At 45.9% G+C, this 21633-nt stretch overlaps 1 protein-coding gene and 1 long non-coding RNA gene across 2 annotated transcripts in view; one reads left to right on the forward strand and one right to left on the reverse strand.

The window, feature by feature from the left end:
• The window catches only part of LOC142578297 (phosrestin-2-like), a gene marked incomplete at its 5' end in the record, with an annotated part of 803118 nt that overhangs the window by 461399 nt on the left and 320086 nt on the right, over positions 1–21633 (reverse strand). The gene's annotated exons all lie outside the window — the stretch shown is intronic.
• LOC142571638 (uncharacterized) lies at positions 1793–4310 on the forward strand. The gene is made up of 3 exons (XR_012825917.1): positions 1793–1953; positions 2048–2147; positions 3730–4310. It is a non-coding gene; the product is annotated as an uncharacterized LOC142571638 (long non-coding RNA).

Genomic DNA, 21633 nt, shown 5'->3' on the forward strand with positions numbered 1-21633 from the left:
GAATTTCCTACGACGTACCCTCTGTCCGCAAAGCAAATATAGTTTTTTTATCCGATGTGCGTGGTACTAGAGATCAAAGAACGAACGTGCTTTGAGATCGCAGCGCGCAGTCGCTATAACCATTGACTTCAAAGAGCTTCAGATTAAGCAACGGCCGCAACAGTATCACAGCTAATCGCTGTATCTGCGGCTGCTCCCGTCTCTCGCCTTGCAAGAGGCACGCGATTTATTTGAGCCTCGCCGAACTGTCGTCATCTCCCAAGCCTGCAGGTCTCGTGTGTTCAGTTAAGAACACCAAAGGGAAATGAAAGAAATACAGGTAACGGACTCTTATCATACCTTACTTGTCACCTCGTAATCTGCAAAGGCATTACAAACTCTTTTAGAAGATTTATTCTTGTGAAAATAGCAAAACTAGTAGTAATTTTTATTTCTAGGTGGCGCAACAAACGTCACGGTAGTGTTCGGGTGTGTATGTGTGCGCGCAATCGGTGGCAACCGAGCTTCGTTTTGCGCACACTTTTGCAACAGTACACACGGTTACCGCTAGTTTCGTAGTCGCATTTTTTGGTCGTAGTATTTATTGTTTACGCTACAAATTAGGTTGTTCTTAAAAATTTATAAAGGTGATTTGATAAAAAAATTATTGCTAATTAGTTAGCGGTTTTTAAGTGCCGTTATAATGTGTTTGAAAGGTTGTTATAACTGAATACGATAGTGAAGCTGTGAACGGCTTTCGGACTCAGTTATTCGGTTGCAGTTGTGCGGTGGTTCACGCCTCGTGCTCCTTGTTGAAAGTATGTTTTTCTTTTCGGACATCAAGACGCACATTTTAGTGAAATGCTTTAAGAGGAAGCTTTAGCTCTGGCCCAACTCCGGCGCGGCCTATTCAAATTCTATTCAGGGGCGAGGCTGCTGACAACTGTTAACATTGTTTCCGGTAAAACGTCTAGTGAAGGTCGTCGAGTACAGGAACGAAGGCCTCCAAAAGTTGCTCTGCTGCTGACGCTGCCTGCTGGTGTGTGACGACCGGCGATTAGAGATCTGATGACGTTAACAAGCATCTTAAGAGGAAGCTTTAGCTCGGGCCCAACTCCGGCGCGGCCTATTCAAATACATGTAAAACGCAAAAACGTTTTTATGAGATAACCCCTGGACAGATTTTGATGAAATCTGTTGCATTTTAAAGAGAAAGTTAAATTCTAGTGACTGTTGGAAGCCAAATTTTGATTTAGGGCTTGAATTTTCTTAAAATGATTTTAAAATATTTGACCGTTCGAAAAAATAGAAGCACGAAGTTTACAAATTCATAGCTCTGCATCAAGAACTGATATCGCGGTTCTGTAAACGGCATCCATTAGATCATTCAAAGCGGACAAATTCAATATGTCATTTTACATCATACATGAATTTGCTATGTTGGTTACAACGGTTTTGCAAAAGTAGTATTTTCCTATGATTAAATTTTTTTTATATTCATGTGTAACATATCAATTTTATCCGCTTTAGATGTACTATTAGATGCAATTCACAAAATTGTATTATCATGTTTGGTGGTTGAGTTACGGAGTTCTAAACTTGATAGTTTCATTTTGTGAAAATTTTCGATTTTTGCCAATTTATAATAAAAAATGACGACCTAACTCAAAAATTCGAAACCAACAGTCACTAGATTTTAGGTTTGTGCAACAAACCTCGTCAAATTTGGTGCAGTGGTTGCCGAGAAAAACGAATTCTCCTTTTACATGTATTTAGATAGGAGCACCCGAGCTAAAGCTTCCTCTTAACGACGATAAGTGGGACGTTTATCCGTTGAAGTGGTTGGCTCACCCAGCTACTGGTCTTTTACTGATGTGCGAGCCTGGTTGTTTTGATCAGTTGCGCGGCAGAGGTCATGATGCCTGTTGGAGAGAAGGCACCCCGAAACAGTCGCAGCCGCACTTCTGAAGATAGGTAAGTAATCTCGTTTTCTTGGGCACGTAGCCTCTTTTTCTATTTTGACATTAACGAGCGTGAGATGTTAAGCACACCGTTCACTTTCTTCTAGCAAACCGCATGCCCCGGAGCAAATGCGCGCGATATTAACTCTCGCTGCCGCCGTCACTTCGTTTGATACAATGGTAGGAGAAGAGGCAGCGGCGCCCCATGTGCGTAAAATTGCATTGCTTCATTTGTTCCTGTCTAATACCGTTTCCTTAATTTGTATGAGAGAACACAATTAGAACATAAGGATTGGCTTCTCTGCGCTGTGATAATTTTGTACAGTGGCCATGTAATCTTTATAGGGGGCTCACCTGGGCCGTCTAAGCGCTTGTTATTGCGTTCCGATACGTGAGAGGCGCGCTGCCATTCAAGGTCTTTAGGCAGGCACTACGAGCTTAGGAGAACCGCGACAAATAATTGTGCAGCAGGTGTGTAGCTGTGCTACGCTTGTACCGCACTCGTACCTGAAGGCAGTGTTGCACTTCACGCTTACGCATTTCGTAACTATGGCGGCCGCCGTGGCAATTTGGGGCTCGAGGTCGTGGATACGATCCCTGCAGCGACCGCATTCCAAAGGAGCGGAATGCAAAAACGCTCGTGCATTGTGCATTGTATGCACGTAAAAATTTCCAGGAAGTCAAAGTTAATACGGAGTCCCCAACTACGACCTGCCTCATAATCAGATTGTTGGTTTGGCACGTAGGACATCAGAATTATTTTTTTTTTGAAATCCATAGTGGTTCATCGTATAGCATACGGTTAGTGTGATCACCTTTTGTGCCGTAGCGGTTAAGCGCGCCTCGATTTAGGTTGCCGCTAATGATGCGGCGCACCGCGAAATATATTTCGCCTCTTTGGGATTTGCGGAGAACGGCCAACCGATTAGTCACAGCTTCCGCGCGGTGACTGTACACGGATACACAGCGCAAATGAACGACGTCGGTGTGAAGAGGTGTGACGACGTCGGCAAAAAACACAGCCGCCGACGGGCTCACCTTATCGCCTATCACCGCCAAAACTACCGCAGTAAGCATCTTTATCTAGCGCGGCGGGTTGCCGTTGAAGGCGTACTGTAGTACAATAGGCGATAACCGAAACATGCCACCGTTCTCTGCTGCCTCTTTGAGTTGGACCGATCCGAATGTTCATTGCTTCCAGAAGCGAAAGGAGCACCAATCGGCGCGTTGTCGCCTCGAGCTAAGCGTCGCACTCGAGTACCGTTTGCGCGGTGAAGAATGACGCGTGCATGAAGCTGGCTCACTGCGCGGACGCTACCGCGCGAAACGCGCAAGGGGGTGTACGCGACGTTCTGCACACAACTCGCGCGGGATGATCGGAGCCACGCTGGAACGGCTAGCTTTAAGGAAGCGGTATACATGTTCGCATTCGTACAGGCACGCTCACGCTCGCATCGCTCTCGGCGTATCTTTAGGTCTTTCCTTCTGCTGGACTTCTACCCAAAGATTCCATATCTGCTTGGTATCGGCTATGCACTGTCGCGTGGTCTTTGGTTCTGCGAAAGAGCCAGGAATATTTTTCCCCGCTGTGAAACATCGCTGTGCGTGTTTTAGTTAACATTTACCGTAGCAACCCATTTCTTCCTTTTCTCGACGGCACTCTTACAGAGTCGCAAATTTTTACTTGCCAGTATAGTGTGTACTTCTATTTCGTGCGTAGTTATGTGCATTGTGTGGCAGATTCTTCATCCGCGTAATCTCATTTTCTGTCCACGTTCCCTTCTCACAGGTTACGCATGCAGCAAATTCCCAGGTGCTAAAGTGTTCTACGCCAAAAGCACCTTGGTGTCGTGCAAGAGACACACGTTGATATGTGGCTGATTCACTAGCAAGCTCTCATCTTTGTTGTTTTAATCGCGGTGAAAGACGTGTGATAAAGCTTGTATATATTTACGGGAAGTCATTTGTTTCAAGTCTGTTATTTTGCCTTCTCACAGTCAGCTGTAGCTCTTCCTGTGATGTGTTAGTGTACGAAACATTTTAATGTAACATATTCAGATGTATTTTGTGTATTCACACGCGAGCAGCTTCAAGTGTTCATGTGTTCAAAGTTGGTTGTTACAAGGGTATGCTTAAGCCCTGCCTTTTGAGTCGCTTTGCCTTCTAGTCATAAACTTAAGTCGAAAGTGAAGACCACAATGATCGTTTTGATTGAATTCATATGTATAGGTTTTTTCAGATGTATTTACACTGCTAGAGTGCTGTAGGTACTAGCCTATGTCTCCAGGTTCGATGTAGTGGTGCCTTATGTACTGTAATAATGTTTCACGTGCACGCATCTTTAGTGTAAATAAAGGTACTTCAAGTTGATCAGTCTCTCCTTTGATTTTGTTTGTGTTTGGGAAAGTTATGAACAGACACCGGGGCATGCAAGTGTGAACAGCAAAGCAATTTCAATATATGAATAAAAATCCACTAGCCCAACGCAACGTCAATCATATTTCAATGACGACTTCTGAAATCTCAATGCCATCTCAACTGTGCCACAATGTGCTTTTCAGTGCTATGACAATAATAATTCAACAACAGGTCAACAGAACAATCACAACGTCAGTTCAACGGAGAACCAATGGTAACTCAACCATTCAACAAAACGAACACAACGGGCCGTCTAAGCACAATGAACTTTCAATGGTAACTTAACAATTATTCAACATTGAGGTACCCAATGGTGTTTCAATTAAATTTCAGTGGCCAATATACAAGAGTCCTCAACACTCAACCCAACAATTCTCCAACAAACTCAATAATTCCTCAATAAAAACTCAACATTGACCAACGAGAGTTCAATGCCTTCTCAATAATTTTTTTTGTACGGGCTCGGCGGTTGCTTACGCACAGAAGCAGCTACGAAGAGCGATGAAAGGCACGAAAAAAGAAAAGAAAAAGAAGGCAGCGGCTAAAGTACGGCACACTATCGAAAAAAGACAACTATAACTATATACAACTATAACTATATATAGTGTCGTTGCATTGTACGCGTGAGGCAGATGGAACTGGAAGAGTGGCATGCTGCCCTCTTCTACGTTTATTATCTTTTTTTTTGTAGTCGCCACAGAAAAGCTACAGCAAGCGGGAAACAAATAACGAAAAGTGTGAGAAAGCCACAAAGGTGGAGAGAAGAAATGCTTCGCATTCCGTAAAATATTTGGCTCAATACAAATGATTAAACAAGTAATAAAAGGGGATAAAATCTGCCGGAGGTAGACTGAACAGGGCTGCTTCCTTTCACAGTAGCGACATTTTGCTGCATTTGAAAAATCGTGTTTCAGGTCCTCTTAAGGAGTACCGACAATAACAGCTTTATCTTGCCGCTTTCGTTGTAGAAACGTTGTATGCAATGACATCGGCGCGCAACCTCGTTTATTTCTTCAGCACGCGACGGCTAATTATTTGGCGTTTGTTTATAGGGACCGGTGCAAGTTTTGATTTGGAGGAGCAAGGAAAGGGACATTACTTCATGCGATGTCTCGCAAGAGTCTGGTGGGAACTCAAGAATCTCAAGAATCTGATGCGAACGTCGGCGCGAGATTCGTGGTGCGCTAGTTGTTTTGCTCTATTTACGTGTGCTACAAGTGCCGCGCGATGTTCTCGAGGTCCTCGGTTTCGTACTCACTTCGTTGTCCAGGGGCGGCTATATTTTACAAACAGAAGTCGCCGTTGTAGACGTGACCGATTATTTTACGGCGAAGGTATCTTGAAACCAACCATCTTTCCCACGTGGCGGCACAGCCGGAACGGCTGCTTTGCGTTTTCCAGCCAGCACAAGTCTATGCTCGGTGCACGGTAGGCAAAATTGCAACAAAAGTTTGTGACGTAATGTTCTTGTTGTTTGGGTCCGAGACGTTTACGAGACAAACCCATTGATGTCGATGTCGTGGGGGGCTGCGCATTGCGCTTGTCTGCCAGCACTTTATAATTGAGTTTAACTATTTTTCAAGCTACTCACTATGGATATTATCTTGATATATATTCGCTGTTGCATATCTTTTGTGTGTTCACAGAAATTCGAAATTACTGACTTATAAATTTTATGTCAGTAGTCCTTTAAGGCTATACTACGTGTACGAAGAGGTAGGCGCATGAATAAGCCACAGCTGTAGTTCAGCCGGTGGTGCACCGTACCCGAAGGTATCTTGAATATTAACGAGAGATAACGTTAACAGCTAACTATTTGCTTACTAACAAAAATTTATAAATAAGTTATGCTGATGTTCATGCGACGAATGGTCCCATTTCACTTGCGCTAGTCATGAAATGTAAATTTATATATTAGAATGAAACTGGTAAGGCATGTCTTTCGGGCTAAAAGGGCCCGCGGCTAAATTGAAGGCAGAAACAATGATACCACTGACATAAATGTTGTCGGAGAGGTGGCATAATATTTCTCAGACCCTGGTTGCGAGTAAATTATGGAGCATTAAGTTCTATCAATATTCTTTCAATTTGTTATCTTTTGTTTTGAATATCGGATTTTTGTAACTTAAATGTTTCCTGAACTCGAATAGAGCAATGCAGAGCGGGATAGGCTGCGGCAATGAGTCAACCTGCCTTTAGCCGGCATGTCTACACGTTGTGGCAATGTGGCTTAACTGATCCATTTTACCGACTTAACAACAAGCAATGATTTTCCGCTGTTGTTAGCTGCTTTTTATTTTGCGGCACGCGGGAATGGTGGGCGGTATAATCGGCTCGGCAGAAAAACCGCACACGCGTTGTGTAGAAGCCTTGGTTCACAAAACATAACATCAGTATAGCAATCGGCACATGTGCCGATCGTTACATGTTACTGCACAATAATTATCCAAGGGGCATAGATGAAAGCTTCACATCTACGAAATTCAACTAACTTCGGTCCTGACATTGCCTCGTAATTTTTACCGCTCAACCCATAACGCCCAGATGGTATAGTGACATAACAATAAAATGACCTATATTAGAAGGCGAACTCAAAAATATTGAACATTAAGTGAGTGCTCACGCCTGTGACCGCCTTTGGTGCAGAGAATACACATTTTATTTGAGCGGCGCGCGCAGGAAGAAAAAATAAACGCGAGTGTGCGCGTTTTCTATAACCTTTCTAATTCCGTATATTTTCGAATCCGCAGTGGAACATTCCGAGGAATTTCTATGAGTGAATGATGACCATATAGCAAACACGAAACAAGCGCCAATACGAAAGACTTGGTCTTTTGAACCATGAAAACGCCACTGCGTGTAATGCACCTAAGTCTACTTTATGGTCTTTCAGTCATAAGGAGAGAAAAATGCGCAGCCGACTTTGACTTCTGCACTGCCTGCGAAAAGGCATTAGCGAGGCCGTTACCAGTTCTCGGAGGCCAGCGCCTTAATGCGCTTCCGTAGCCGTCATGACGTTCCTCTGAAGTGGCCGCCTGCATCCGCCGTGGGGCGCCGCTAAGCCCGCGATATTTTCCACGCACTCCTTTCAGTCTCGCACCACGCTTCCTTTCGCCGCCAGATTTAAATAGAAATTCATTCCTCAATGTAATTCCCACGCTGCGAGGCTGTCTAAAGCTGCTTCTTGCTTCTCAGAATGTCCTGTTTCTCCCTTTTATTGGTGAAAATAAAATCTTACCTTGCAAGCACTTGCACACTATATTCATTGTAGAAAAAGAAAGATGAAAAAAAACGGGCGACTTGGTAATTCGTTTCGGCTAATTACGCCGGGAATTATCTATTAGCGAACAGCGCTCTGAACTTTTAGAAGTAACCTTTGAGGCGGTGCCAGGCGTTCCAAGAGCGGTGAAAGCAGGAGCCCAGCGGTCCGCCTCAATATATGATGAGTTATCAACGAGATTAGCGGGTGCAGCTGGGCCGAAGTGGAAGCTGCAATGGAATTTCCGCCATTTGCGACGAGAAAGAAGCACGCACGATCTGCTAGTGACAGTAGATTCAGTAAAACTAACTACTGTATATGTCAGCGCCATACTACCGAATAATTGTGCCTGAACAATTTCGCGCAATGAAATGCACGATGATGATATTGTAAAAAAAAATATGAAAGGAACATAACGTGTAGATGCTGGGTTAAGGACATCAACACAGTTGAAACAGACATATGACTGCACGGCACCTTTCCTGAATACACTGAGACTGAGAAGGTATTTAGAAAGGGTAGCATATTAAATAGGCTTACGCTGACTAGAAATTGCTGCATGAGTGCGCACAGGTATCCGGGTGCTGACAGGCATTTCGAGATCAATCTGTGTCGCACACAAGGCAGACATGTCACATTGTATAAGCAGCCTCGTCTTCACAGGCTTGTATAAACCACCCATAATCAATGTCATCTTTCATTTTCGATATAGTGCCCAGACACCCAAACCGTCACGCCACGTCTGCTCCGAAAAGAAGGAAAAGGAATTTCCAGGTACGCTAGTGGCTACAGAAGACAGGGAAAGTTGGTATACGGGTGTACGGTTAACGCGAGGACGAATGGGTTTGTGTCGTGTGCTCGTCTTCGTGCTCGTTTTCGCCGCACTTTCAGTTTTAACTATAGCTAGATGCAGATAAGGCATGCCCCAAATGAAGAGAATATTTGCGCTAACCTACAAGGGGGAGCGTAGCGCTGCAATTTCCTTTCGTGAACCCACACACCGAATACCGCGCAGAGGCGTCTTCAAGACAGCCCTCCGTTAATATGGTCCCACACCACCGCACTGTAGCAGTGGCCCTTTCGGCTGCTTCGGCTGCTTTTCGAGTCTGAAAAAAAAAAAGCATATAAATTAATACCTTTAGGCTAGAGAGCAATAACACTCTGGTTATCAGATCATTGCTGTTTAGGGAAGCCTGTCGACAGCGGAGGGCCACGAGATGCAGGAGCTGCGAGATGAGGGGTCGAGAGGTGCGGGGAGGGGAAGTGTTGCGTTTCGTAAAGTAGACAAATAGCTTACACTGCACTTAGATAATTGAATAATTGAAGTCGCATCTTCTGTTAAGTGCTTTCGTGCAATATTTGAGCAAAATGCGACGCGATGTAACTTATTTTACTTCACACACTCCAAAAAAGCTACAAAATTTACTACAATTACATCACTGCAAATGAATTATATGACCAGCCGTACATCACTTGTAAGAAGAACCACAGCACTTAATTGCCTAATTTAACTGATTACATTAATTAGCTTCTTATAGTTACAAACCTTACGGCTCCTATTTGTATCGGAAAGTTCCAGGGAATCATCACAAAAGTTGCGTGTTTGTAGATTTCAAAACGGCGAGGTAGGTTGAAATAACTGGCCGTCAAATTATTTCATTCAAATTGCCTTATTACGCACGCGACACCGCGAAGCGCGGCCTCTGTGACGTAGAAGTGCGGCGTGAAGTGAAGCTGCCGTCGCTACTTCCCTCTTCCCACGAGCTGGTTCCGATTGGCGCACTACGGAACTCCCGACTGGACGCATAGTCGCTGCAAACCGGCGTGGTTGCTCAGTGGCTACGGTGTTGGGCTGCTGAGCACGAGGTCGCGGGATCGAATCCCGGCCACGGCGGCCGCATTTCTATGGGGGCGAAAACACATGTGTACTTAGATTTAGGTGCACGTTGAAGAACCCCAGGTGGTCGAAATTTCCGGAGTCCTCCACTACGGCGTGCCTCATAATCAGAAAGTGGTTTTGGCACGTAACAACCCCATGATTTTAATAGTCGCTGCAGCGGCACGGGCGAGACAGGCCACTTTATGGCGCTGTAGGCTGAAGCTTTATTTTGCACCGTCCTACTACGTCACAGTAGAGTTGCAGGGCGAGGCGCGCTTCGTACGGCCGCACGCATAATCAGGTAAAGTGAACGAATAAATTAGAGTCAGTTCTTTCGGTGCACATGGCCATTTTGATAGGTATAAACATGAAAGTAGACTTTGATGCCGATTCTAACCAATTTTTAGTATAGACATGTGCCCTGAAGTATGTAATTAAGAAGCTAGTTAACGTACTTAGATTAATTAGGCATTGCATTGATTTGGTTTTTCATACAAATGATGCCCGCCTGGACAGACAATTCAACTGCGGCGACGTAATTTGTGTAAATTTTGTAGGACATAAAAAACAGTGTTCAAAGTAAAAAAAATACGGCATATACGGTCGCGTGATCGCTAAATTATCTTACGTTACAGGAGTTCTTTGAAGAATACGATTTTCCTTATTGAGCAGTCTTAAGCTTATGATGTATAATCCTCTGTTCCCGTCACGCGTTAATTACTATCGCCTAGTTTTGGGGCAGAAGAAGTCTACATAGCATAAGTAGACTTCACAGGCTATAAAAATGAGCTTTCTACAGTTATAAACGCTCCATATGACAGCCAATCCATTCCTTTTTTCAAAAACATACAAATAAAATAAATTGTACTGTTATTTCTGGTCTGTTTCATAATGTTTCTAATTAAACGTTACGAAATGTGTGTCAAACAAAACCGCCACATCCTTAGCGTGATTTTAAATTTGACTCTCAAAGTGCTCACGACACGACATTTGTACACGTGGGAAATTCTACGGAAGCGCACGAGCTATAGGACGCAGCGCATGGGGCATTTTCTTCCATCCTTTAAGTCTGAACTTATTCAATATTCCGTAATAACAAGTACGTTTGCTTTGAAGACATTCTTTTGTCGTTTGAGAACATTGCTGTTTCGTTGTGTTGCTTTACTAATGTTTGTATATTACGTTTCCTATGATGTTTCTTTTGCACGTTGTAAATAACTGAACACCAAGGTGATCACCTCATCACGTGATACAAGCGGACTGTATGACAGTCGCTCACAGCCCCGTATATGCATGGGGCCACGCAGGGGCCCAACCAAGCCCACCCGAGGCTCTTATTTTTTTACCATGGACCTCAACACCATTGATGTCGAAATAATTCAATTGAAATGTGCCTTACAGTGTAAGTTCGTGGCCAACCGTTCTCCGGGCGTGCCTACCTCACTGCCGCTCTCTCTCGCAGGCCTGGCGCTCGGCGCCCAGCCGTGGTCGTTCAGCGCGCGAGCCTCGCACATTAGGAAATTGCCTCGCCCTCATCAAAGCCCCGTTTCGGGGCCTCCGAGAAGGGACGCCGAGCAGGCGGCGGCCTCCCGGCAGGCTGCCGCGCAGGGCCTTCCTCTGTGCAGCATCCAATATCTTGATGGAGAGCGCGAGAAGGCGCACACGCGCCGTATTTCCCTCCTTCGAGGCCTCGCTGGGGCTTCGCTGCATTTTCCTCCTCTCTCTCTTCTTCCTTTGAAGCGACATTCACAGCATGATGGTGCCCGTACAGGCGTCGTTTGTATGCAAATACCACAGCAGCCCTGACGCACCTTCCCTAAACACATTTTACATCCCTGCATTTTATTTTGTGCCTCCCCCCACCCTTTACCCTATACTGACTGTACTCACGGGCGGCCGTCTCTAGCGCCTTGTTTTCCCTTGTTTTGGCATTCTTTTTCCCCGTGAAAGAAGGAAAATACCGAACGCGGTTGCTCAGTGTCTTTCTATCACGGCAGCCTTCCCATCCGGATCAACGGAAAAGACTGGGCCATCTGAAACCCCCTCAGCCCGCATTACCGTTTCTTCCAGGGGCAATCTGACTGAAGAGAGCACACAAAGATGGAACCGCCTTCATTCCCGGTGCAGGAAGTATAACTGCCGTGTAGTCTTTGCACGCTTAGTCCTTTGTACCGCTGGGAAACGGAAGAGTCATACGGATGATCGCTTCCGCGCACACTGCGCGCGCGTTTTATACGCGAACAGCGACTTTAAGTATAAAACTTATTCTTAATGCCAACAAAAGAAAGAAACCATCGTGGGAAGAAAGACAGAAGCAGACATACTGGTTATGGGCACCGGTAGGGGCTCAGCACCCTCCTTCGTAAAAACGAATGTCAATAAATAAATACAACAAAAGAAGACAGAGAGTAAACAGAAAGATGGAAAAAAAAGACAAAAAATACAAACTCGCTGAGAACAGCTAGACGAGACCACAACAACCGGGACGGTATGAACGTGTCAAAAGCAAGGATGGTACTTTCATCGCAATACTGGAACGGTCGAAAATACTAAACACTGTAAAGAAACCAGCCAAATGAGCTACAAAACATTACCAAGCTTCAGCGATTCATATGGCTCGTTTACAGTGCTGTCACAGTGGACGCAGCCATCTTCTCAAGAACAACTTTTTTGTGACGCACACAACACGCGCCCTCGTCCACTACAGTATTGCCTGTTACGTGGCCTACGAAATACATTTACAGACGTCCCAGATCTCCGGGTCTGAAGGAGGCCCAAGATCTTGCACAAGTTACTCAATAGTGCTGTGATTAATGTCACCGTCAGTCAGTATGTCGGTTCTTGGCGCGCAGAACTCTCACCATCTTCGTTTCCACATGCACCAACATCCGGCGATAGGAGCCACTGAAGTCCAAGTGAAACCCTAAACTGCGTACACCCGCACTTTAAGGAAAGACGCTCACGCGGAGCAATTTCCAGCAATGTTTTGCAAGGCTATAAATCTGACATCTTCCTTCTGTTTCTGCTCCGCAATGGGTAGCGCACCCGGCTCCCAAGTACATGTACACATTGCCACAGGAAACATGAGTTTCAGTTGAACTGGCGGTGGTGTGCACATATCTGTTCTAGGCGCGCAAACCCTCATATAGTTACCCTCCACGCGTTCTGCCGACGTTCGTATATGTAACGCCTAATGTCTCGCAACAACTTAAGTGTTACACATCATGAAAGAAGCGTCAAGCCATGCCCTCCTCTGTTAGCCGGTATATGTGCTTTCCGAGGAAAATTAATACAGCCTATAGGATGTAAGTTCCCAAAGATGTCGCTCGTTGCTGCACAAAAAAAAAGAAAAAAAAGAAAAGAAAGAAAGGCAGTTTCGTATAACGTAAAGGTTCCGCACCTGATGCGATGAATAAGAGGGCCTCATTACGCGGCTGTTGCCGTAGAGCTGTTTAATGACTAAGTGCTTCACTAGTAGTGATGCTTCTTATTCGTAAAAAAAAAAACGATGGCGAAGATTATCAAGGTAAGACATGGTGGGGACATGTCGATCAGGATACTGGCTGCTGGACAATGAAAATCAGAGAATGAAAAGTCAGGACGGGGATACTGTGATGATTCTGTTCCAATTATTTTGTTTTGGGTGCTTAATCACTGAGGTGTTGAGCCTCACGAACCTTGACCGTCGTGGGCGCGAACGAATTATGGCAAGGATATGCCGTTCGGGAGCGATGGATCATCACAAAAGGAATACAATCGAGCTAATGAAATAGTTACAATAATAATAATATAATAATATTCGGGGTTTTACGTACCAAAACCACTTTCTGATTATGAGGCACGCCGTAGTGGAGGACTCCGGAAATTTTGACCACCTGGGGTTCTTTAACGTGCACCTAAATCTAAGCACACGGGTGTTTTCGCATTTCGCCCCCATCGAAATGCGGCCGCCGTGGCCGGGATTCGATCCCGCGACCTCGTGCTCAGCAGCCCAACACCATAGCCACTGAGCAACCACGGCGGGTAAATAGTTACAATAAACCACCCCCATGTGGTCATTTGCGCAACTTGCTATGTCAGAAAATTGACCAGCCTGGACGAAGAGGAGGAGGAGCCACACGGATCGAAAATCGCATATTCGGAACATGGACGAAGTCGGTGTTGGGAATCCATGACTTGTCCTAACAATGTAGCGTTTGTCGATGTTCGACGCACGACCTCGGTCAGCGCAGATAATAAAAGGCACATATTTTTGTTCTCTTTCATAATAGAGCTCCTAGACATTCCACCATTTTCTTCGAGGCATGATGCAGGCCTCGAAGGTCGCGAGGGCAAAAAGTATGCGGATCCCACGCACTGTGGGAATCGATGTAAGCAAAGAGTTGGGTGCTGTTTGCTTTCACTGACGATAATTATTGTTCTTCTTGGCGCTTCTGGTCGTGGTGCTCACCACGTTCCTCGTCTTCCATGGCCGCCACGCGTTGTGGTTGCGCTTCTCGCATCTGCTAGTAGTGCTCCCTGTAAGCCCGTCGTATTTCATGGCCGCCACGCATCGTTGGCTCGTCTCAGGTCTTTGAGCCACCATACATTCGCGGTCCTCACCACGTTTCACTGCGTAGCGAAGACGCTGCTGTTCCACGCGACGCTTCTTTCGGGCCTGGGGGTCCTCGACGCTGAGTGCACGCTTTGGAGCCATTTTGCTGGCGTATATTAATTACGTGCTCCTTCTGCATACGTGGCCAGCGCGCTCTTGAGACGCTAGCTCCAAGCGCTATCTTCAGGCTATGGACGATTGTAATGCTCACACTGTCACAGCCCAGCACGTGAATTCCACAGCCCAGTACCTGCATTTTTGTCGCATAAGAAAGCAAGCATAGCACGTGCGATACGCACAAACTGTGAACGCTGCCGCGGCGGCGCCCGCCTGGATGCGCGGAGGCAAGCGCCATCTCGGGGTCTTGCAAGAAACACAGCGGCGCGTGGCAGCAAGACCACAGCAGCAATAGCAGCTCCCAGAAACTCGGGACACGTACAAACAAATACCATATAGCCACAGACGCCTGAGTGAACAACGGCAAGGCGGGCGTAGGCCAGCTTTTGGAAATGATTTGAGCGCTTCGTAAACTCCCTTCGAATGCAATAAGTGCGGTTATTATAACATATTCTCTTTCTGTCTGTGCTTCGCTTACAACTTCATCCAATTCACAAAGTCCAAAGACGTTTCTAACATTATTTTCTCCATCGTCGAATTTTCGAAAAATATTATGGGTACCAGGCCACTGTGAATTACATTTAAATGAAATGTGTGGGGTTCTCACCCGTGTTCTTGGGACAAAGGAACGACAACACAGTAGTGCAAACAATCACAAGGTCATTTATTGCACCTTTCATAGACTAATGCCTTCTAGCCGAGTTGCTATCCACAATATATGCCGATGGGCGCGCGACAAATCGTGGAAGTCCGACTCACCGCGGCCGGATAACGAGGGAATATGTTCGCCCCATGCTGGACACCAACGCCTGGTCGTTCGCGCGTACAGCCACGCGAACGATCTTGTTCGTCCATTGCGGGGTAGGCCTCGCGAGACGGTCTCGCAGAAGCATGGATCGGCGCACGCGCAGAACGTCCGCGCCGCTTGCCGATGCCAGCCAAAGAGGAAGAGCCTTCTCTTTGTTGCGTCCAAGTAACCCCGCTGTTAGGTGGCGTTAGCAGAGCCACCCTCGCGCCATCTCTCGCAATGCGCTTCAACCTGACCGACTGCCGTTGGCACCAAGCCACGCGGTGAAGCCGGATTACAGGAGACGGGAGCTATGCGGGAAGACAACATATCAGGGGACGCGTGAGAGTCGCGCATCCCCACAAATGGCAGATTTATTAGCGCAAGCCTCCCTGAGTGGACCGAAAACGTTGTTTCTTCCAGTAGCGGCGCACCTAACAGTGATTGGATATCGCAAATATTCAATTTGTAAAGATCTCATTGATCATTAATAACATGGACATAATTTAAGCGCCTAAAATTTCCGTGGAAAATCCTGCGGCGTCCATCAAGAAATTCGGAAGTAGTGATCACCAGATCGACCTCCCCTGTCCCACCTTTAAACCTATATTTGCACAGGAATGGTCTGACGTTACTGTCTCTGTGTCCATACTGCCAAGAAACAGAATCTCTATATCACTATTTTTTGTTATGTTGCCGATACAAATTATTAAGAAAAAGACTTCTGGAAATTCTGCTTGTTAATTAGGGTTAATCTTATCATCAGACATAGTACTATCTTTCGGTGCGTCAGTTATAGCAGAGTCCTTCCATGTTTTTTCTGGTCACGAAACTGCCGCCTCAGTTTCATATAGCGCCAGCGCCCGCCGCTAGAGGCGCAACCGTGCATGAGAGGGCATGCGAACGCCGCTACCGCTGTGGTTGTGTGTGGGGCAGCCTCGGTATTCTAGCTTTCTCAACTTCCTCAACGATCGCTTTAGTTTCACGTAACTATTTTTAACATTGAATATAATTAAATTACTGCCTGAGCGTGTCTTCTGCGATGATATGAGCGCACGGGACGAAAAAGAAAGCCGCTCATAACATGGAGCTTGCGGCGGTCTCAGACCAAAAAGAAGAAAGATCTGGAATTTTAAGAGCCAGAACCGCGATACGATTATGAGGCACGCCGTAGTGGGGGTCTCGGGATTAGTTTTGACCACCTGGGATCCTTTAAAATGCACCTAAATTTAAATAAACGGTTGTTTTGCATTTCACCCCCGTCGAAGTGCGTCCGCTGTACACGGCCGGGCGGTCCCGGTCCGGATTTCTTCGTCATCGCCGTTCGCCTCAACGCTTCGGTGGGCTCCGCTTTTTAATATTTGCCTTAAATAAACACCGCGCATTCGCAACAAAACGCCAGTGGTCCCACTTATCACCAGAGGAGTAAGCGCCAATTCTCCGTTGCGCATAGCGCCAGATTGTTCGCCGAGCACAGCTGTTCAGTTTCTGTTAAACTGTGGCATAGAAGGACTCTGTGGGCAGTATCTTATAACGAGATCAAAAGAATGAAATTGCTATTGCAAAGGGCTGCTACCGTAGAATACTTAATGACAAAGAAAAGGGAACTGAGCTGCTCCATGCGCTTAAGATTTCTTGCAAAGCGATGTCATTTCTGAATAAGATTTAGGTAGAATTAATGCAAGACGAACTTCGCTACTAAATGTCTTCCTAGACAATCACATGTAAGAAGACAGGACAGACAGACAGACCTGTCCTGTCTTCTTACATGTGATTGTCTAGAAAGCGCAACCAATGTTTCCTATTACAATGAACCAACTTGCCCAACAACGCATCCTGCTAAATGCCTTCGGTGCGGCTTTTAACAACGGATTAAGGCGAACCTGAAGTGTTAGGACCTGCACAGTTGAAACTAGCTGTAATTAGGCAATTGCCTTAGCAAGCAGTCGTTTAGAAGCGTCAGTAAGCCCAGCACTTCACTGCTCGTGGTTTCGACGCAGAAACGACGAGACTAGGTATTTTGGTTCTTAATTCGCAACTATTTACAATATGTTAAAATGTTGCAATCACCGGTCCTGATATTCTTATCATGGTCGAAAAATGAAAAAAAAACTTTATAATTCGATTAAGAAAATAAATAAAACGTGTTGGTGCAAAAACAAAATACAAGCACGATCATTTATTTATCATGTAAAATAAGCGGAGCGAAATACAGATAGCACGGAGGCGTCTGGTCACAAATGGTCCACCATTCACAATGCAAGAAGTTTGTTAAAAGCATGACACTGATATAATACGCATAAAGAAATAAGATCAAACGTGAGAGGTATGCATTGGGAGGCAGGAAACAAACACCAGCAAACGAATGGCAATAAGTACAGAATGCATAGTCGATTGTTTCTATAAACAAGAAAGTGTAAAGCATAAGCATTTCATAACACACGGCTAAAGAACTCTCAAACGAACACAAGTAGCCACATCACAAATACAGCAATTTTTTTTAAATGGCTTGTTAGAGATACCACCTTTCTACTTCTTCAGCTGTTACTTAAACATGCAGACAAAACTTGCTCAGCAAATCACAATACAAATGTAGCTAACAGTGTGCTAATAACCTTCTTACTCATAGCAGCTTATAGACTTAAAAGTACGTGCAATTGAAGAATTGTAGCCCATCATTAGCCAAGACTAAAGGACAATGGAAAATAAAACAATGCATATTATTCTGTTTTAACACTTGCATCTAAAGGAATTCTAATGCTATACCTTTCATAGATGGTCGGGGTAAGGGCGCTATTGCTGTGAACTACTCTATCCTGGTATAACACAAATTGAGGTTGCAACAAAGCATAAAGCAAATGTGTTCAGCGTCGGCTTCTCACGCTCCAGGGACACCCCGTTGATGTTGAAATTGTACGCAGTGACGATGTCCGAGGCGTCAAAGTGTTTCGCGCACACACGTGTATACTTCGATTCGAAATTAAAATCGCCACTTTCCTGCCGCGGTATGGCCCGCTTCCATTTCTCGCGCTGCTCCTTGTTATTAGGTAAACAGAACAACGACACCTTTTCGGTCGTGCCCTTGTAGCCGGAACGGCACCCAGGCACGCAACACGTGTTCGGCATCGTTGTCCCACCCCACCACTTCAACCAAACAGCCCAACACTCGAAAAATAGCACAGCACATGCACAGAACGTACCCGAAAAGTCAGCTCGCCTCGCACTGCGCACGCATTTCGGTACGCGAACGATGCCCTCTGTGGCACAGTGGCGCCGCGTCGCGGCACCTTTGGGCAGCATATGAACCTCTCCCATAGCGTGACGGCGGAGTTTCGTGACCAGAAAAACATGGAAGGACTCTGGTTATAGGCTTTTGCCGCAGGGACGTTTTTGATGCTGTTTGCGGTTGCGTACAGGCAACTAAACGAATGAGGTTTTGAAGGCTCTTTTTTTTCGTTTTTTCTTCTTTTTTTAATCGAATATGTAATCCTTCAAAACATTTACTAAAAGCTTCAGCAGACTACTCTTGGCCGATGCCCCAGTGTGGGTATGAACGTATGTGAGTGTATGCGCGTGTGTGATGGCCTCGTACTATGGTACGAGGTCATCATCATCAAGAGCCGGCCCAATGAACGGGTGTTGTCTCTGTTCTCTCCTTTACAATGGCGCAGTCTACAACGAACCTGCCTTAAGGCGTTCCAGCCTTAAGTGTACCCTCGCGGTTCTTCGGTGTGCCGGGTCCCTCCTGCCCAGCAACGCTGTCCATGCTTCCTCGGTTATAGAGCCCGCTACCATACCACTCTAGGGCAGGACAACAGCTCCAAGTTATGACGAGCGCCTTCGCATCCGTCAGCGGTTTCGTCCTGCCTGTGAACGCCATCCACCCTTCCCTTGGCGAGGATATCCTCCCAAGCACTACTTCGACCTCCAAACGACCAAGGTATGCCATCGATACTTCTTTGGTGGTAGAACCGGCTGCCGTGACCACCACAATGACCGCACTGTCCGTGGACACCGCCCCTAATTGGTCGGGCAACTGGACATACATTAAAATGGGGTAAAAAATGAAATAAATGAATGGTAGAGAATGGGCAGCTGGACAGGCAGCCTGGCGCAGATGAGGCACTGCTACTTCCAGCAGCCGGCTTTGGTGAAAACACCGGCGTTTTGCGGCTTTTAAGACAACGACATTCTTTGAGTTCGGAATATAAATGCCTTGGGTGATCATCATGCTTGGCCAGACCAGAAAAGATGGCTGGTTACAGCAAAACGACTTTGAGGTGCCACCAAGGCACGGACAACTACGAAGGCATCAAGCAGTGGTCCTGGCCTGAATGAAGTGCAGCTCTGCTAGCTGCTTTCGGCCGGCTTCCTTTTGCGTGCGGCGAATCCGAGCAGCGCGATTCGGCGCACGGCGCTCCTGGGCGCTACAGCTTCGATGCTGCGGCAAGTGTGCCCTGTAGCCCTCCGACGGAGGGCTACAGGGCACACTTGTCCGCCGCAGACCCCATGCTGGTCTCTAACTCTGCGTCGGTAAGTGAAACCACGCATTCGTTACCAAAGGCCAAGACCACTTGCCATCCACAGCAGTCGATGACGCGGCCTCCAAGCTCGCCATCGTATGGGCACATGAAGGCGCCGTCCCACCAGTTGATGTCGTCGGCTCCATCCGAATCAATGGGAAACGCCGGAACCTACGCCGTCTGAACACGTACTAGGCCCTTCCTGCATGACTATAAATGTGATTCTACATGACAGTTGGTTTCGTCACAACTCTCACAGGCTACAGAAGCTGTGTTTGGGAAGTTCACTTCTTGTTGACGCCGAAAAGGAAGCCAACTCAAGCAGTGTAGTGATGCCAACTTTCTCTAATATTAAACTAATCTTTAGGGGTATCCTGAAAATAGTTATATTAGTCTCAGTGTATTTCAGACATTTATTTATTGTGTCGATTTAATCGCATAGAAAAAATATTGCTACTATTTTCACCGTTCTCCGAAACAGGCACCAAGGAAAAGTACTGTTCATGGCTGTTAACACGACCGCATTTCATGTGTAGTAAAGCAATCACCTGAAAGAAAAGTTTCGTGAGATCGAGAGCCAAGTTATTACAAGAGACGGACTGTTTCATATTGGCCTGTACCAGCATTTATCGACAACATTCAATATACTTCCCCCAACGGAAGCAACCGACTGTCGTTATGTCGTTATGGCTATGCACACATCGTTCTCGATACGCGTCCGTTCACTGCAGCTTCGACTTCAAACCATCAGGCAGTTGTTTACAGCACCAATTTCAATGCCTACAGTATACTCGAGGCACTAGAACGCAGCTTAGGCTATCTGGAAAAGGAAAATTCAAGTACCTTCAGCATCACAATTTCTCGAACCGCCGAGATTTAATTATACAAAATTAGTCAGTCTATAAATGCCGCTTCTAATAAAGACCATATAAAGAGGATACCGTAAAACTCAGATGAATTTTTTTGATTGTGTATGGGTTCTGGTGAATGAGGATATCTTCAATGTCTCCCATACCACTAATGAATGAGGCTTCGGCTTCTTGCTGGCTGAAGCCACACGGTCCTAAAGGCATATTGCGCCCAAGAAGTTGGATCCAGCAGCTCTGTCAGTTTCGCCAAACAGATCCGTCATACGCGCAAATACACGAAAAATATCCGCGCTACTGGCCACTCGAGGCACTTTGCGTGTATTCGCAGGCTTCTTTCACGCTCGAAAAAAACACTTATGTTGAACGCGTATTGAGCAACAGAAAGCTGTATCGAGAGTTTTTCATCTCGCTCTGAAATTTTCTCATTGACACTTTTCATCTAACTATATTACTTCAGAAGTTGAACAATTAATTAAAACTAATTATGTAATTAGGTGGAACGCAAAACATCTGCGTCCAAGCGACGGCAAACTACATTATTTTGGTTCTCTATAGCTACGTGGCATTTGCATATTTTTAATGTTTGGCTCAAGTTACGCGGGACACCCGCTATATACAGCGTTATTCCCTTCGGTCCCAAGTCGATTAGGCAAGTCCGAAGATCCAGGAAACACTAATTTCATAGTCATTGAAGGTAGATTGATGCGTAATATATAGAGCTGATCAAGAGAACGCTGGAGTATTGGTGGCTCTGTGCGAAGGAATAGCTCTGCCAGGTCACGAGGGTAATTCATAATTTACGCCCTCTTTATGGCAAGGTGACACCTGTCTCCACCCCGATAAAAAGTGACTAGGAGTTTTTTTGTACCAAGTGGCACCGTATACGACGTGCTCACGGTGCATATAAATCGATATTATGGCCGGTTTCAGAACCACACCAATGTCGCCCAGGACGCCGGTAGCGGTAGTCTTTAACGTACATGGATGTCAACTGTATGGTTGGAAACACATATATACATATTTACCTTTCGACATTAGCCTACTCCGACAAACCGGATTAGTCCTTGGGAGAAAAAAGCGGCCGTAGGGATAAGCAGATTATGAGATGTAAGAAGATTGTACCCACGCACCTCCATCAAACACTCTCCGAATCACTGCTCCGCCTCCCAGTCAGGGAAACAAGAGAAGAAAATAAAGCCAAAAATGTGATCCATTGGCAAGACCCAGAACACAGCTGGCCTCGGTAT

This window comes from Dermacentor variabilis, chromosome 1 (assembly GCF_050947875.1).
Source record: "Dermacentor variabilis isolate Ectoservices chromosome 1, ASM5094787v1, whole genome shotgun sequence".
NCBI classification, from domain to species: Eukaryota; Metazoa; Arthropoda; class Arachnida; order Ixodida; family Ixodidae; genus Dermacentor; species Dermacentor variabilis.